The 15718-nt window shown below is 43.7% G+C and overlaps 1 protein-coding gene and 1 long non-coding RNA gene across 6 annotated transcripts in view; one reads left to right on the forward strand and one right to left on the reverse strand.

Moving 5' to 3' along the window:
- The window catches only part of LOC309697778 (kazrin-like), a 196998-nt gene that overhangs the window by 32484 nt on the left and 148796 nt on the right, over positions 1 to 15718 (forward strand). The gene's annotated exons all lie outside the window — the stretch shown is intronic.
- LOC309697744 lies at positions 10235 to 10670 on the reverse strand. Its single transcript, XR_014273896.1, has 2 exons — positions 10449 to 10670; positions 10235 to 10369 (listed from the first exon to the last, which is right to left on the reverse strand). It is a non-coding gene; the product is annotated as an uncharacterized lncRNA (long non-coding RNA).

The raw sequence follows: 15718 nt of genomic DNA on the forward strand, positions 1-15718 counted from the left end.
TTCCACTGCTCTATTGTGGATGTTTTGACGTTGCTGCAGGAGCTGCTGGAAGGCCTTTATTTAGCAGCGATATCTGCTTATCATATTGGCATTGACGTGGTTACACCAGGTGCACATAACCTTGCCATGTTTTTTTGAAAGGGGTTCTCTGGCTAAAACCCATGGTTAGTTGGGTCCGTGGATGCTCCGTCTGTGCATCCTTCTTGCATACAGTTCTCTCCTGATGACCTCAGGGTTGTATTGCGCCCAAATGCCGCATATTTTCCCAAGGTCATTCCTGCAGGTTATAGCTCAATGGAGTTTGAGCTACTGAGCTGTTGCTTGTTCAATTTGCTAATCCAGGCAAAGGTAGAGCATTGTAAAAACAGAGGCTGTCCCACTGGACTATAGAAGCTGTCACACTTGCATACAGCAACAAGGGCCTCACTTTGACCCAGGGTGTGAGGGCTCATTCCACCTGGGGATGGCAGCCTGATGAGCTCTTTTTAAAGGGGTTCCCGTATGTGATGTTTGTGCTACGGCTAGTTGGGCATCACTGCATACCTTTGTTGGGTTCTATCATTTGGACGTTACAGCCCATTTGGTGGCTCATGCTGTCCTTTCAGCTGGGTCTACCACACACTAAGTTGCTGGTGATCTGACTCCTGTTCAGTGGCTGCTCTGCAGGGTGTGTACTATATGTTTTGTACTGAGTGAATGGTCAAAATCAGTGGTGGTCCACAGTTTGGCATGGTGGACCTGGGTAAACAGGCATCAAGTGAGCATAGTTTAAGGTACGAAAGCAGAAGCACCGGCTGTCCTTCCCCAACTTTTTTGGACACATCCTAATCCACAAGGTAGCCGATGAATACAGGCTAAGGTTGTTGGTAAGATGTGCAGGTGGAAAAAATGCTTTGCCAACAGTGTTGGAAATGGATATATCCATGGCAGCTTGTATTGAGAGAGCAGAGCTTCATGATCATGCTGTAATTTAAAAAAAAAAAAATCATTTCAAATCATGAAAAGGTGATCTTTCCAATTTGACATTTTCCTGTGTGAGTTATCTCTAGGTACTCTGGCTTCCTCCCACAGTTCATAGACGGGCATGCTCGGTTAATTCTTGATTCTCAGTTGGCTGTAAGTGTGAATGTGAGCATGAATGATTGCCTGTCTTTCGCTCTGCATGAATGATCGTCTGTCTTTCTCGCTTGGCTCTGCATAAAACTGTGTACTCTGCCTCTTGAGTCCAGTCCATAGCCCTGAATTTACTTAGAGGTTAAAAAAAAGGACGGATGGTTGAATGGATGATATAAACCTAAAACTAACTTAACATTTGAAAAACCAGCAACTCTAAATAGTGTAAGAATGCGGGAGAATACATCATCCATCTGCACACATCATGTGCTAATACAGTTTAAAGTTGTACACCATCTACATTATTCAAAAGCTATACTTGCCAGAATATATCCAAATATTAACCCCACATGCAACAGATGCAACCAGACTCCGGCGACTACATATCATATGCTATGGTCTTGGTCAAAGCTCGTAGATTTCTGGAAATCTTTCTCTATCACATTATTATCACATTTAATTGTAGTATCTAGCCTTCCCCCATAACTGCCATCTTTGGTGTTATACCATGCCCAGATAGTATAAATAACCCTCCAATGTACCTACAACATGTCATTGCCTTTTATCCGCCTAGCCAGTAAGGAGGAATTCTCTTTAAATGGAAAGACACTAAATCTCCAACTTACAGTCATTGGATAAGAGATATGATTCAAAATATAAAATTGGAAAAAATAAGATGCACCATGAATGGTTCTACTAATAAATTTAGTAAAATATGGAGCCAATTTATTCAATATGTGAATACATTGCCAGGTCTGGAGTTATAGTTATGTATGTCAGGTTTTTACGGATGCTAAGCGGGCAGAAATTCCTCCACTTTTTTTTCTGTCCGAGTCGTGTGAGTCTCTGTATATCCATATTTGAGTATATTTTGTATTTGTGGAAATGTCATGTGTTTGATGTCTGTTTGAAAATCAACTGCGTAGCTTTACAGCATTAAAACAGACATTTACTGCTTAGTTAAAAAAAAGTTTCATAAAAGAAATTTGTCCTTAAGTTCTGATCCTTGAAAATGTGTTATTTTATTATTTCATTATATAGCAGTAATTAGTGTGTCAGCTTGCTATCCAGGCTTGGTAGCATTAGCTTATAACTCAGTATTCCATAAACCTAATTTAACACGCTGACGGCACAACAGTAACAATGAAGCATTGAGGCGTCCAAAACCAATTGGTAACATCTCAGTGTAGTGTTTTAAACTGCTCGTTGAATTGAATAGTATAGTGTAAGCCATGAACTGTCAGGGGAAATACAACATATTGGCGAGTTAGCTTGTCTGTTGCGTCAGCACATAAATGAGTAACAAGTAAGAAAACGTTTTCAACTGCAAAACATCTCATTGGCTACATATCTTTTTCACAGTTATTTAACCAAATTTACCAAATTCTCATTAGTGATTTCTATGATGTCATACCTGTAGTTATTTTACATACATTTTAATAATAAGGTCTATTGCAATTTAGCATAGCCATTTAGCCTAAAAAAATGCTGGAATTTCTCTTTTAATTTGAGCTAGCGTTGGACTCCATGAGCCACAATGATTTATTTGTTAGTGTGTCTGCTTGTGGTGTGGTGTGAACATCTTTGTAGTGGTAAACTTGTGAGCACTCTCCCACAGCAGTCTGTAGAGACCCAGAGAATCTTTGCGCTCGCCTTACATCTAAAGACCCATTACGTGGAATAAATATTGGCATGTTTCTAACTCGCTACAACGAATGCTGAAAATGACTAGTTTATTGATTTGGAAGTGCACTTAAATCAGCAAAAGGGGAGCTAAGAGCTTGGGCAGTCCTGTAACACGCTACATATTTTCCATCTTTTATCAAACTCTCTTTTCCCCAAGCTTTAACCCTTTCTGTCAAAGGTCATGGTCTAGCTCTAACAAAGACATACACTAGCCTTGGGAATAGAAACACAACATACTTAATAGTCTTCATTGATTTGGTATCCAGTGCCTCTGAGATTTTGTGACTGCTAACCCTCTGAGCTGGTCTCTGAATACATCTAGAGCATTGACTTAACTGTCCTCTGCGGCCTCCCGGGGCAGGAAAGAGATAAAGGTCTGTCCTTCAAAGTGAAACACAAGCTTGAGGTCAGATTTGGGCAAACAGTTAAATAAAGACTGTTTTGAGATTAAATCATTTGTTTTTGATTTTGATGCCATAAAGAATATTGCTCCAATTGATTTGGCTGCATCAAATGGTTACTACTACTACTTTTACTACTACTACTACTACTACTACTACTAATAATAGCAACAATCAATTTTGTTTGTTGTCACCTTTCAAAGCACGCAAGGTCACCTTACAACACAAAATTTTAAAATCCAGGAATAACATGATTGTAAATCATTAAAAAAAGATAGTTATAGCTGATATCCTGATGATAACAAATGGGCTTTGACCTGCAATTTGAACTGTGTCAAACAGTCTGGCTGACAAAGGTGAATTGGTAATATGCTCTAAAAGCTCTGGCACCCATGATAGCAGCTGAAGCTGAGTGGAGGTTGCAGAATTGTTACTTAGGTGGAAAGCAGGCTGAACGTGAGACATGACTGATGTGGGCATTAAAGGAGAGAGTATTGTCCAAGATGACTCCAAGACTTTTGACAGTGTGGACCTGACAAAGATCAATAGAGACCACAAAAGGTCGTGTTTTGGAAAGCGAGTCGATCTAATAAGGATAACTTCACTTTTATTGCCACTGAGTTTGAGCTGATTGACTGTCATCGAAGTGGTGATAGCCTGTAGGCAGGAAGTGAGGATAGGATGGGGAAGACGTTCTGGATTTTGCAGAAAAATCGAGTTGTACGTATTTCCTTTATTCCAGTGTTAGCCAGTTGTTTTAACACAAGAAGATGGGAGACTGTGACAAAAACAGCACTAAGCTCAAGGAGGATGAGGATGGTGAGAAGGCCAACATCAGACGTAAGGAGCAGATCACTGCTGATTTTAACAAGAGCTGTTTCAGTACTGTTGAATGGAAACCAGACTGAGCTTGCTGATAGGGGTTATTAGTAACTAAAGAGATGCTACTATACTATCCAAAAACTCTGCAAAATGATGCAGGGCCTTTGTTAGGCATTCAGTTTTCACAAATGAAATGTGTTCTTGACGACGACTACAGCTGATGACCAGATTTAGCATGCAGGATGCAGTCAAAATCCCTCAGAATATTTAGCTTTTATTAAAGCCTCGTCATTACCTTTGATCATTTCTATTTCTTCTTGACTGTGAGTCCATGTGTTGGTGTTAGAGCACTATATGCTGTTAGGCCAAAGTGCCCAAAAATACATTAATTGTTTTCTAATAGACAGGAATATGGAGCTCAGGGGAAATTCATTCAGCTTGATTACATGTGCTTTTGAATCTTGATTGGAAATATTTGCATAACTGGCAAAATCATATCTGGGTTGCTAGGCAACCTGGCTTGTCTGACAAGCACTTTCATAGTATGTTCATGATTTAATCTGTTTTGAGAAAAAAAATCAGCTTTGTTTTTGTTGGCTTGTGTAGATGTGTGTGCTTTGGTATAATGGCATAAGCATGAAGTTAATTTGATTTACTTGTATATTTATGGTTATTTGAATATGTGGATCACCTGCAGGCCTTTGAAGCGTGCCACTATAGTGCAGTATATACATAACTATCTACATCTTCTTGTGAAGGACTTGTTCTTTCAGTGATGTCATGCAGATGAGGTGCAGTGCTCACCTTAATTTTAATCATCTATTGATGTCCACGAAGCAGAAACCACAGCTGTCAGAACATCTCCCTTAGACACCGTATGTGTCTGTGTGAGATGTTTTTTTTTTCTTGTCCCCTTCCTCTTTTAGCTCCCTTTATTCCCCTTTCCTAGGGTCCTCCATATTACTTTAGAGAAACAGCCATTTTCATGATCAAAGGCTTTGCAATCAGTTTAGGAATGTGGTTTCACAGCTATATCAGGCTTCCTCTGATGCACTTCTGTGCTGTACTTGTAGCTACACTGTTTACTGGAAGTAGCACATGACCCTCATGACACAGCTGAAATGCATCAAAGCATTGATCACTTGTTTATGTTTAAAGTTCTAAAAACTCCACCCATTAATTTTTTTTTTTGAATTTTAAAATTAGCAAGGCTGTTTTTAGATGCCTATTTTTAGATCTCTCCCTGGAAATTCCATTCTGACCCTTGGCCTGTAGCATCTGCATTTTTACCACAGACCTCAACTTGCACAGAGAGCAAAAATCCACTTCAATGTTAAACTGTAACAACTTTGTTTTTCACTGGCGAGGAGAGCTGGGGCTCTGGCAAATATTCAGAGAGTATTCAGTAGTGGTCAGTGTCACTGTCCAGGCTTGAAGGCTGCATCAGGTCAGAAGTGTGCATAGCCATTTTTTTTTCAACATTCACTTCAGGCTTTTTCAGGCTTTTTCACCCTGAACTGATCTCATAGAGTCATACCGTCAATGCAGATTTCTCTCTATCCAATGTCTCTGGATAGAGAGAATTTATTCTAAAAATGAACTGTGAAGGATTATTATAAACAGTAACTTAACTCTTTGTCAACAGAGACACTAAGATAAGATTGCTGTGGCAGCTGTGCCTCAGACCTTCTGATTGGGTCATTTACCAGTTGGAAGGTAGGTGGATTGATTCCTGACTCCACCACTTTGAACGCCAAAGTATCCTTGGGCAAGATACCGAACCCCAATGCTTCATCGGTGTTTGTGTGTGTGTCTGTGCGGTTAGTCATAGACAAAAGGGCTGTATGAATGTGTGTGTGATAGTGTGAATAAGACTTGCAGCTGAAAGCACTTTGAGTTCTCAACTGAGAAGGACGAAAGATCTAAGTACCAGTCCATTTAACATTTACAACAATATATAAGAATCTTTTTTCGGTGTGCAGTCAAGGAGATATTCTAGAGCTTAATTCAGAAAAAAGTTAAAAACAAAAGCAAGATAACAATCATATATACAAATCAGAAACCAAGGAATGAACAATTGAGGCAGCTGAACCTGGAACAGACCAAAGACAAACAAAAACAACAACACAATAAAACAGGAAGTGGGGATATGGAGGAGCTGATCAGAACAGAAGCATAATATTAGAGTGAATTATTGTGTTAAAAAGGGAGAATTAACACAAGATTTTCACCAGGTGATTAGTCTAAGTACTCGCATGGTAGTTGGTTTAAGTTGTAGTGATGTTTCTGGTGAGGCCGGGGTGGGGGGTGGGGGTGGGGTACATCTCAGAGCCAACAGAGAGACAGGCAACAGTTCACACTTTACATGCTCTAATACTTATTGTCTTTGGTTTTCTTATGTACCTATTTTTAGTGATATCAATTAATAGCATATGGCCCCATATGGCCACTCCTGTGAAAAAATTCTGGAGGAGCCCCTGAGATAGGCAGAGTGGGCAGGTTTTAAAGGTTTTCTTACATTGTGTCTATTAGACCTATTCAAGACTGCTCATAGAAGCCTTACTATTAATTCAATTATTAATTACAATTACTTTTAAAGACATCAATTCCTTTTACCTCAAAATGTGAAAGAGTTTTTATAAAACAAATGGTTACAAATTATCTGAATCTGACTTTAGTTATGCTGCAGTATGCCTAGGCTTCTGGGAGCCTTCCAGATGGCTGCCCCTCCCTGAGCCTGGCTCTGTCAGTGTCACGGAGGAGCAGGGAGGACTCGGCGCAGACTGAAGTCTCAGAAAAACAGGTTTATTTACACACTCCAGGTGCACTATATACAGGTGAGGGAGAAGGGGGCCAGGGTTCCCAGGGGTGCAGAGCGGGGTCGGGAAAAGCGTCCAGAGTCTCCAAACCAAAACACGAGAAATCTGCATACAGAGAACAAGGGTTAGCACGGAACTTTTACGGACAGAGCTCAAAACTGGCTGAGGCTAAAGTAGCACTGACGAGCGTTATTCAATAGTCCAGCGGCGAGGTGCTCTCAGTCACTGCCTTAAGTAGCGGGAGCAAACAGGGTGAGGAGCCACAGGTGATTGCCTACAGGTGGTGGAGGCCGGGAGCTCACAATGAGCTCCGCCCAGGCAGCGAGCAGAGAGAGAGGAGAGAGAGAAAAGACAAAACATAACATGTAGCCACACAGGGCCAGCCGAGCAGGCACGGGGACCGTGACAGTACCCCCCCCTCAACGGGAGCCTCCCGGCGACCCACCAGGCTTACCCGGATACCGACGATGGAAGTCCCGGATCAACTCCTTGGCCAGGACAGCCGACCGGGGCACCCAGGACCGTTCCTCCGGCCCGTAGCCCTCCCAATCCACCAGGTACTGGAAACCCCGTCCCCGGCGCCGAGAGTCCATAATACGAGTGATGGCGTACACCTCCTGACCATCCACAAGCTGGGCGGGCGGAGGGGCCCTAAGAGGGGGGCACAGCGGGCTGGAGAGCACGGGCTTGACCTGAGAGACGTGGAAGACGTTGTGTATGCGCATATTGCGCGGCAGCTTCAGGCGAACAGACACCGGGTTGACAACAGAGTCAATTTCAAAAGGCCCAAGGAAGGTGGGCGCCAGTTTCTTAGACTCAGCGCGAATAGGCACAAAGCGAGTGGACAGCCATACCTTCTGACCCGCGGCGTATGCAGGGGCAGGGGTCCGACGGCGATCAGCGAGGGCCTTGTTTCGCTCCTTAGTTCGGAGCAGGGCCGCTCTGGTAGTACGCCAGGCCCGACGGCACCTTCGGAGGTGGTGTTGCAGAGAGGGGACCGCATGCTCGCCTTCAAGAGCAGGAAACAGCGGCGGTTGGTACCCCAGAGAAGCCTCGAACGGCGACATTCCCGTGGCGGACGACGTGAGGCTGTTATGAGCGTACTCAATCCACGGTAACTGGTCGCTCCAGGTGCCTTGATTGTGGGAGACAACACAGCGAAGGGCAGCTTCCAGCTCCTGGTTGGCACGCTCCGTCTGTCCGTTGGTCTGAGGGTGAAAACCAGATGAAAGACTAACCTTTGCGCCCAGGGTCGTGCAGAACTCTTTCCAAACCCGCGAGGTGAACTGAGGGCCTCTGTCGGACACGATGTCGTCAGGGATGCCGTGCAGCCTAAACACATGTGCCGTGAGCAGTTGAGCAGTCTCCAGTGCGGTCGGGAGCTTTGTGAGGGCAACAAAATGTGCAGCCTTAGAAAAACGGTCCACAATGGTTAGTATTACTGTGTTACCTGAAGAGGACGGCAGCCCCGTGACGAAGTCCAGGGCGATGTGGGACCAGGGCCGGCCAGGAGTGGGGAGAGGCTGGAGCAACCCGGACGGCGGTTGGTTGGGACGCTTGTTTTGAGCGCACGTGGGACAGGCGGTCACATAGTCTCTAGTGTCTTTTATCAGGGAGGGCCACCAGAAGTAACGTTGCAAGAAGGAGATCGTGCGATGAAGTCCAGGGTGGCAGGAAAAGCGGGCGGTGTGACCCCACTGGAGAACACGTGACCTGACGGACGTGGGAACATAAAGCCGCCCTGGTGGGCCCGTCCCTGGGTCGGGTTCGGTGACTTGCGCCTCGAGGATTTGGGATTCAATCGCCCAAGTGACTGCTCCGAACACGCAGGAGGAGGGGAGGATGGGCTCAGGGTCAGGGTCTTTCTCCGTAACGGTGAACAGCCGGGAAAGGGCGTCAGGTTTTACATTTCGTGACCCGGGCCTGTAGGTGAGAGAAAAGTCAAACCGTGAGAAAAACAGAGCCCACCTGGCCTGCCGGGAGTTGAGACGCTTCGCTGACCGGATGTACTCCAGGTTTTTGTGGTCTGTCCATACAATAAAGGGATGCTCAGCGCCCTCTAGCCAGTGCCTCCTTTCCTCTAGTGAGAGTTTCACAGCCAGCAGCTCTCGGTCCCCGATGTCGTAATTCCGCTCCGCTGGTGTGAGGCGGCGAGAGAAGGCGGCACATGGGTGGAGTTTACCTTTAAAGCGCTGAGACAGGACTGCCCCAACCCCCGTCTCCGACGCATCCACCTCCACCACGAACTGTTGGTTGAGGTCAGGCTGTTGAAGGATAGGAGCGGTGGCAAACCTTTCCTTTAGGCAGGCGAACGCCTCCTGGGCTGGCGGGTCCCACTGAAACGACACCTTCGGGGAAGTAAGTCTTGTGAGAGGCAATGCGATCTTACTATAATCTTTAATGAAGCGCCGGTAGAAATTGGCAAAGCCCAAAAAACGCTGGAGCTGCAGGCGATTTGGGGGCTTGGGCCAGTCTAGGACTGTTTGGACCTTTGCCGGGTCAGGCTTCAGATTACCTTGAGCGATGATGTACCCCAAGAACGCCACTGAGTCTACGTGGAAGTCACATTTCTCCGCCTTCACAAAGAGTCTGTTCTCCAACAGGCGCTGGAGAATCTGTCTCACATGGACTTCGTGCTCCTTCACAGTCTTTGAAAAAACAAGAATGTCATCGAGGTAGACAAAAGCACAGCGGTTAATAAAATCCCTGAGGACATCATTGACTAGCGCTTGGAAAACAGCAGGGTCCAAAAATCAACAGAATAATCAGCCATGCTGCGCTTACCTTGTTTAAGGTTGAGTAAGCGGTGACCGGCGGCTTCTGTGCTGGAGCCCTTATCAAACACAGCCTTAAACTTGGAAAGGAAGTCAGCATACGTAATTACAGGGTTTGCTTGAAGTTGAGCCTGCGCCCAGGTCAAAGCACGGTCACGTAACAGCTGAACGAAATAGGCGATCTTGACGTCATCGCTAGAAAAGACATGTGGCAATTGGCGAAAATGCATAGCGCACTGCATCAAAAACCCCGCGCACTTCCCCAGCTCCCCCGTGAATGCCTCAGGTGTGGGCAACAGCTTATCCAAAGACACAGAGGAGAGAGGTGGTGCAGCAGCGCTTGCAGCAAAGCCTGATGTTACCTGAGGAGATGAGGCAGAGGCTGGGCGCTCCGGGGGGCTTGCCTCGGGGGGGCTTGCCTCTAGTGGTGTTCGTTGGGCGACGGCCAGAGCCAAGGCGGCCACCTCTCCACTGAGCCGGACTAACATCTGCTCATGCCGGTGTAGTAGCTCCTCCAAGGTAATCGGGGCCGGGGCCGAGGAAGCAGAGTCCGCTGAGTCCATGGTTGGCTGGACTATTCTGTCACGGAGGAGCAGGGAGGACTCGGCGCAGACTGAAGTCTCAGAAAAACAGGTTTATTTACACACTCCAGGTGCACTATATACAGGTGAGGGAGAAGGGGGCCAGGGTTCCCAGGGGTGCAGAGCGGGGTCGGGAAAAGCGTCCAGAGTCTCCAAACCAAAACACGAGAAATCTGCATACAGAGAACAAGGGTTAGCACGGAACTTTTACGGACAGAGCTCAAAACTGGCTGAGGCTAAAGTAGCACTGACGAGCGTTATTCAATAGTCCAGCGGCGAGGTGCTCTCAGTCACTGCCTTAAGTAGCGGGAGCAAACAGGGTGAGGAGCCACAGGTGATTGCCTACAGGTGGTGGAGGCCGGGAGCTCACAATGAGCTCCGCCCAGGCAGCGAGCAGAGAGAGAGGAGAGAGAGAAAAGACAAAACATAACATGTAGCCACACAGGGCCAGCCGAGCAGGCACGGGGACCGTGACAGTCAGAGGTTTCATTTTGTTAAAAGGGAGTTTTTCCTTCCCGCTGTCGCCAAGTACTGGCTCATAGGGGGTTGTCTGGTTGTTTGGCTTTCTTCTGTTTAATTGTAAAGTCTTACAACATAAAAACCCTTTAGGTGAGTGTTGTTGTAATTTGGCAGAATATAAAATTGAATTGCATGCTAATTAGAGAATATGCATTTGCATTTTCTGTGGGAAAAAGATTGTGTTGCTACTTAGAAGTACTCCTTTAATGGTAAAGACTTGGTTAAAGTCTTTAAGAGGCATCCATATATAAGCTCCCACTGAATGGTTCATGATCCTTTATGAAATATTCCAATTATAAATACAGGTTCCTTTGGGGATCAAAGGTATTGATAAATGAACGGAAGACAGACATCCTGAAGGCAGCCAGCTAATGCAATACACTCTGTCTAGCAGGTATGTGGACCCTTTCAGGTATTCACTCGTCATTGTGTCTTTCCTTGTCTTTGTGGTTAATCCAGAGTCAAATCTGGCCAATGGAAATCTGCTGTATGAGGCCCTGTATGAAGGTCAATTGGTGAAGGGCTTTCCAGAGTACTCCTTTATGAGGGTCATGTTTGCTTGCTTACATTTGGATTTGGGTCCCTGAACCTTAGATTTTAATATAGCCTGAGTGGGACATTTGCTGGAAGAAGTCCAGAGGTGCAAACAACCTTGTACAGAAGATCGGCCAAATTTAGATCAGTTGTTTTTATAATCATGCCTCTTCATAAGGAACAAAAGTTGTGCCCCTTTACGTAACCTGCAACAGGTGAATTGCTTCATATGTAGGTGTGATTGTTCCAACCTTTTCCTTGTCTTTGTGCTTTTGTGCTGGGAATAGCAGCATAGTATCCCTGGTAACAACATCTCATATCAAGGTGGTATTTTAGGTCATAAAGCTTGAAATCTCTTATGAAAGAGGTGGCTCATAACAAATACATTGTGCTTGTTTCCCTTGTGTCTGCAAAGTATCATGTTAAACATGGTACACTTAATTGACCCGAATGTTCTAGATAGACCCTTATTACCATTTTTAGAGGCTGATATTTGGAGCTGCTCTCGGACAGTTTTTAGGCCAGATGCAGCTGTTGAAAACTAAGGTTCAAGTGCATTAACAGGAGCAGTGAGTTTTATCACAGTCTCTGCAAAACTACAATAAACTAACTTTTGGTTTCTGCTAATGCACATAGTGAGAACTGTGCAGCCTGTCTGGGGGCAGATGTTAATGGAAAGATTTGGAAATGTGCACTGCACACATGTGACTAATATGTAGGGCTAAAAATCACACAGCGACACAACAGGTCAGGTTCACTGCTATAGGCCTCTGGTAAAAGTGTGTGATCAAATTTCAGCTTACACAGAAAAGAATCAATAAGTTTATGATGAACTGTATGTCTTTGAAACTGGCTCCTGTAGTTGTCCTTGTGATACTGGGTTCATGCACAAATAGATTTCCCGTTATATCAGATATTTTTACACTTTTTAACATAATAGGGTTCTTTGTAAAAAAACATTTTTAGCTAGCCTGGAGCAGCTCATATCACGTCGGGCTTGATGGAGAAAAAAGGAAAAAAAAAAAGCCCCAGTTTGGACCACGCTGATTGAAAGATGATAAAACCTTTTTGAAATATGTCGTGAAGGGGAGGAGGGTGCGTCATGTTGCGGACACATATAGCTTTAGTAAACACAGCAAGGCGATTCAGCAGGAGATGACAAAGAGAACAGTTCATACTCGTCTAATCCATAATTTGAAAAGCTCTGGTGCTGGTATCAAAGCCCTCTCATCACTTTGGATTATTCTCTCTTAAACAAGGTTTAAAGAATTCAATAAATGGAGAACAGACTTAACAATGCACGGCTCAGCAGTGTTTAGTTTTGGAGTAATCGCTTTTTCTGTGCCTCATAATGAAAAAATAATTAAGGATTGCATTATCTTTGGAATCATTAGCATGTTGTGTTCAAGCATGAATTGAGGCCAGCCCTCTCCATTTCACGAGTTCTGAAGAACTTATCAGTGTAGCGCAGCTGTGGGAAAAAGCTTATTGGATCTGGTGGAAGCTTTGAGATAAGAATACCCAGTGCAACTCTTGGACTTTGGGTTATAATTGTCCAAAATTCATATTTATCATTTCTTGTTATTGGGTATTGGTACTGAGTGAGGTGAGATTCTTTTCAATTCTTCTCCAGTGCAGCGTGTCTTTTCAAAGTCCAAGTGAGCCTAAGAGTGGAAGGCCTTGAGTACGACACAAAATAATGTCTCTTTTTATCTTCAGAGACTTTAAGTAAAGGCTTGCTTTTAGAAATGAAAGAATGCAATTCAGGCAAATCACTGAACACATTTTTACAAGCATGCCTTATGTTATCTGAGTCAGGGTGACTCAGCTTATGATTACAAAAACTAATCTGTTGGCAGGTTTTGTAGTCTTCAGCCGTGCTTCTGCGGTGGCAACTCAAGTGTAATTTCAGTCCTCACAGTACATCTTGACAAAATAATTACAATTTTCTGTTGTAAAGACACTACAGTATAATCTTATGAACAACTGAGGTCAAGGTCACTGAATAGTGGTAATATCCTTGGGGCAATTAGCGGCAAGGATACTACCACCTGTAAAGGAACTGAAATATAACAACTAGGGAATTAACAGTAGGAGTAGTCATCGTGACATACAGTTTGGTGTGAATATTCTTTTTTTTAAGTATTCGAGGAAAACAATTACCAGTAATTGTCTAACAGCTGTTTATGTCAACATAGTTGTACTCATTGAAGGGGAATTCTGCAGTTTTTTTTTTACCATGCTCTGCCATTAGCTGCATTATAGTTGCAGGTCTACTCTTTTAAGCTGAGTGGTTGTCAAAAAATCAATACTAAAAATTACTGTTGGATTAGACGCTCAGTATCAATACCAACAACCTGCAGGCAGGCAAACACACAGCCCCTCCCCTCTCTGGCAGCTGAACACATTAACAGCAACACAGAAAACTTGACAAAGCAGCCTAAAGAATTTCATGAGCTTAGTAAAGCTTACATGTTAATGAAATTTATCAGCAACAGGACCAAAAGCAACAAAATATCAACAGAATTCGGTGCCAAGTGCTTTCGTTTTCTCATGATACCTAAGAAAATGTTCAAATGGTTGATATATATATACCTAGCACAAAAAGCAACAAGAATTGTGTTTGGTCGATTTTGTCCTTGTTGTAACAATGCTTCTTCACAATAAATATTACACTGCTGGAAAGCATGCTTTTATTCCCCACATTTACACATTTAATCAGCCTTCCCACCACCAGGCTTTCCACCACCCACAATTTTAGAGCTCACACTGAGCATTGCTTTTGTCGATTAATAATCCCATCAAAGCCATTAACAAACCCCACCTTGACAACTTGATTAGTAAATTAAAATTTAAGATGAATATTTTTATTTGATTATTTTAGACTAAAATGCAGATTTTTGTCAAGATACAAAAATCACTTTTTAAGGCAAAAGCAAAATGATGAAACCCCTCCCCAGAAACTAAACTTTAAATCAAATTCAAATTTTATTTGTCACGTACACAGTCATACACAGTACGATATGTAGTGAAATGCTTATTTGTACTTTCTTCCATCTACTTGACGTAGAGAGATGCCGGTCTTGTCTTTGATCTTGAACAGCGATTACAGACTGTATAAGTAGATGGGATAGATTTCCTCGTGGTTAAACACCAGACTAAATGGGATTAGGTCTCACTTTCCTATGAGCCCTTCTGAGCCTGACTGCAAAGCTTACACGCTCGTTGTGAACACAGTATTGCCTGAGTATTAGATAACAGGACTTCCCTGTGCTCACAGTCCATAGTGTTTTTGTTTGCATGTCGTTAAATAAAGTAGTGAGGCCGAGAATTTGTGCAAGATTAGCAGAGTTCTTTAAAGTTACAGTGTGTATCTCACCACTACATGTCATTAGATTTCAAACTGAAGTCAGTTGAATCCTGTTTTCCTACGGTAACCTCTGTAGGACAAACAGCTATGATGGCCATTCATCTGTAGTGAGTATAGGCTTTCAGTCTGCTGTTCACCTCAGCTTTCAATATGTGTCCATGTTCGTTTACACTGGAGGAAGCTGTGAAAGGATTCTGATACAAATTGGCGAGTCACTGAATCGCACTTCTGTAAATGATATGGAGTTGAGTTGTTGAGGTAAGCACTGCTGTTAGCCTCTGTTAGCTGTGGTTAGTCGCTGTTAGCTAACAGTCCATTTCGGCTACCGTGTTCATGGTGGTGGGACATTAAACAGCCTGCTTCTATGTGTTTTAATGGTTTAATTCTAAATGTAAAAGTTTACGAAGTTTGTTAATTGAGGAGTTTGTTTGAAGATTTAATTACACACCTATCAATGTGAGTACAACTTTTGAAAAAATGACTGACCGCACCTTTAATACTTGTGTAAGTCACAATTGAATTCCAAAAGATGCATTCAAACTGAGCCAAAATCATTATGAAGAAGCTAAAGTGCTTGTTAATATGTGAAAAGACCTCATTGTTCTCTTCGTCTTTCACTTATCCACTGCCCCTGTCTTTGTCCCATACATCTTCCCTAGCTTCTGTTAAGGGTCATGAAAGCTGGCTGCTTTTTGGTATTTTTCGCTGACTCTGTCTGGGCACGGTTGGGTGTCTTTCAATTTAGCTCCTTCTGATAACTCAGCCTCTCTCAATAGATAAATATTAAATTAGAACAAATGACTCTCACTTTCTCAGCGAGCAATTGTGTCCTCTTCCCCTGGGTCATTTAGCGTCAGTCAAACAAGCACGGCTGCTATCTGTAATTGGGAACGGAAAACTCAAAACACACACCAGCACATTCGAACTGCTAAACGAATGCCCGTTGCATTATCGATAGTTAACAGCTGCCTCCCTTGGATAAGTGGACATTATTCACGTCACTCGTATGTATTCAGAGGGAGGTGGTACGGTGAAGTGGGGCGATCGAAAATTGCTAAATGCTTCATCACATGTGCTTCATTAAAGCTGCCTTTATGAA

The sequence above is a fragment of the Aulonocara stuartgranti genome (assembly GCF_965226115.1).
Source record: "Aulonocara stuartgranti genome assembly, chromosome: 20".
Lineage (NCBI taxonomy): Eukaryota > Metazoa > Chordata > Actinopteri > Cichliformes > Cichlidae > Aulonocara > Aulonocara stuartgranti.